This window comes from Microtus ochrogaster, chromosome 6 (genome assembly GCF_000317375.1).
Source record: "Microtus ochrogaster isolate Prairie Vole_2 chromosome 6, MicOch1.0, whole genome shotgun sequence".
Taxonomy (NCBI): domain Eukaryota; kingdom Metazoa; phylum Chordata; class Mammalia; order Rodentia; family Cricetidae; genus Microtus; species Microtus ochrogaster.
The window spans coordinates 29,460,542-29,464,081 of record NC_022013.1 but is presented as its reverse complement, the minus strand read 5'-3'; positions in this window follow the sequence as shown (position 1 = coordinate 29,464,081).

The following is a 3,540-nucleotide window of genomic DNA, read 5'->3' as shown; positions in this document are numbered from 1 at the left end:
GGAGGTGGAAACTTGTTTTTTTTTCCTTTTCTCAATAAAAAAAAAAATAAAAGAAAAAAAAAACCAAAATTTGATCTGACCAATTAAACCTTCACAATTTGGAAATTAGAAATAGATGGGGCTCTACTCAGCTTGTTATTGAAATCTATTTATGGCCATCGAGGGAGCAGTCCGAAAAATGATGACAGTGTTTCCTTTTGTGAGTTTCTAATGGAAACACCAGGCAGGACTTTGTAGTGAAGCGTAGCTAAAGACATAGAAAAGAAACGGCTCCATATTCATACATTGGTTGGGTTTCCTGTGCATTTAGACATGATCTTACTTAGAGCTACGGAAGTTCTTGGAGTTCACAATTGTATGTGCTCTACTGATGAAAGGTTAACCACAGGCAGGGGGAGGGACTTTCTCAGGAATAGCAGAGGCACAGTTCAAACCATTTCTGTTTCATTTCCACGTTGTGGCCTTACGTCTAGCTATGACTTCATGCTATATGGCAAAAGACCACTTCAAATAATAGTTACTTTAGGACATTTCCTGTTGTTGCTCCTGCCTGTATATTGATCAGATCTGAAAAGTCTCAGGCATAAAATCACTGGGCATCACTAAGGAAACTCACAATAAAAAACAAATCATTGCTTTTGGTTACAACGTATTCAGAAACTGTTCATTCACAGTAAGCAAAATACTTGTCAGTGTCATGAAGAAAAAAATCTAAAATTTGATATATACAATTACTCTTTAGTAAAACTAAAGAAGGTCTACAAAATTGTACATTAAATATTATTTAATAATATTAATCGATTCTACAATCTCAAAACAGAACACATTAACTAACATTTTAATAACAGTCCACATAAGTATGTAGCATTAAGGTTTTTCCTAATTTCGGCTTAAAAGATATGAAAACTGTAAAAGATACCTATAAGGTTATCAGGTAAGAAACGAAGCCATTGGATTCTAATGTTTCAATTTATAAATCTTTTGGAGAATTTTACTCATCAGTACTGGATTTGCATCATTTGCACCCATTCTTTCACCCCCAGCTCTTCCCATGCACACTTCTCTCACTCATTCATGATCACTTCTCTTTTTTATGAAACTTTTTTTAAAGATTTATTTATGTATACTGTGTGCTGGCTGCATGTACACCTGCACACCAGCAGAGGGCACCAGATTCCATTACAGATGGTTATGAGCCACCATGTGGTTGCTGGGAATTGAACTCAGGACCTCTGGAAGAACAGCCAGTGCTCTTAACCACTGAACCATCTCTCCAGCCCTCATGATCCCTTCTTTATTGTCATTATACACAGTATTCACACACACACACACACACACACACACACACACACACACACACCAATGAATCTATTTAGTGTTATATATATTTAGAGCTGAGCACAAAAGAACTTGGGGAGGGCCTAACTCTGTAAACTGAGTGATCTAGTGAATATTTGCTGTTTGTGTTGCTACCATCAACTGAGGGTGGAGGTGCCGGTGAATGTAAGATGTCCCACTTAATGACTAAGAACCCTAACTTGTCCTAACTCACACAGAGAATTTTGGTTATCATTTATGTAGTGTTTGGTAAGATCCTTCTCTGTATAAGGGATAGAACAAACATAACATTAAAAAATAATATTACAAATAATTCTTTCTTATAACTTTCTTACGCTTTTCTTCTCTTGTCAAACTTCCAGTTACTCCTTTTTCCTCCTTATTCCTCTCTTTCAAAACTAGATCTATTAAAGGAGAGAATGCCATTATTAAGTTATAGGTTGTAACTTTGACTCTCTGTGACTGTTCAGGTCCACCGTCATTACTGGTTGTGCTTTGGTAGAGGCTGTCTAGTCCTCTCTGGTCACTCAGTCACCTCTGAGTTAGACTTCTGTCTTGGAGGAGGTGACACACAGATCCCAAAGCCCTGGTAGAACAACTCCCCTAGGGTCATGGATGTCATTCATTCTGAATAGCCTTGAGGCCTCTTTTCCAATGGGCGAGCTTTTCCTTTTCATTTCAACAAGCTGCACTTTCCTTTCCGTCTTTGTGGCCCACTACACCTGAGTTTACAGCCTTGACAATACAAGGCACACTTTGAATGACATAGAAGGAAATCAAGGAAGGAATGACCAATGGTGGGTGCATTTGCTCCTATAAACTTATGAAACCTGAAGTGATTCTTGGGAGCAGAGTGATATCCCAAATGGGATAGAAATTCTCAGAAGACACATCTCTCCCAGGAAACACTTTTCAATCGCTTTTTCTGTTGTCATAACATATTGCCACAGGCTAGGTCATTGCAAACCATAGACATTTGAGCAAATAATAGTTGTAGAAGCTGTGAAGTCCAAGAGAGCAGTGCTGGCACCTGGTGAGGGCCTCTGTCCTGTGCATGGCGTGAGGAAGGAAGAGGGGCCTAAACTCTCATGAGATGAGATGCCCTTCTGTGGCCACTAACTCTTTTTCCCCATTACAGCTTCATTCATGAGACCAGAGTTCTCAAGACCCAGCTTGGAATCTTAATATCACAGTAGCAATTAGATTTTAACATGACTTCAGAGGGGACATTCAAACCATAGCTTACGCAGCTCATGTTTATCAGCCTTCCTGCTGGCGTGGTTCTAATGAGAAAGTCAAACACTTTGGAAGCTGAGCTCCCCTCTCCACTGCACACAGGATACTTCAGGTCTTCTAAACCTCTACCCTGCTCGGGGTTTGTTCATTTGCCATTGGCCACGGTAGCTCAGTAGAGTCTGGGAATCTGTGATCTCTTTAAAAATCCTCCCTGCTAACTGTCACTGAAGCACGTCAGTGATGTCCCTGTATGCTAGGGAAAACAATGCCTCACCCAGAAGATGTCCCTGGGTTCTGTGACTCTGTTGGAAGATAGGATAAAGGAGGTTTAAGGTTGTAAATGGAATTAAATGTGCAGACTTGCAGACTTCAGAGTAGGAAGACTATATATGTTTCATGATATAAGTAAACCCACTGTTATCTCAATAACCTTCCAGCATAGAGGTGAAGCAGAAATGGTCCTCTGAAAGTTCTGGGAAGAGAAAAATATCTGATTGGCTACTGCTGACCTTGAAAATGCAGGGAAGGAGCCAGGAGCTAGGGAACGCTAGGGGCCTCTTAGAGGCCAAGGAAAGCCCAGGAAGTGGGTTCTTGCCTCAGCCTCCAGAAGGAATGCATATGCCTGTGTTAGTGCAATGAAAGCAATTTCTGATGTTGGCCATACCCATTTTCACCTTCTACTTCAGCCCCTTGCAGTTAACTGTGGTCTGAAAATATTAGATGAAAATTTCCTCAAATTAAGTCCACAAATGACGTAAATAAACCACTCAGAGTAAATTATCATTGTATGCTGTTATGTGTTACTATTAGCTGCTGTTAATCTCCGAATGCACATAATTCATACATAACACTTTACTGGAGGAGTGCTCATATGTAAAGAATGGAATGCATGGCATTAGGTACCATCATGGTGTACGAGAGTTAACTTCAAATGATGGGGTGGAGTAAGGCTCCTGATGACTTAAG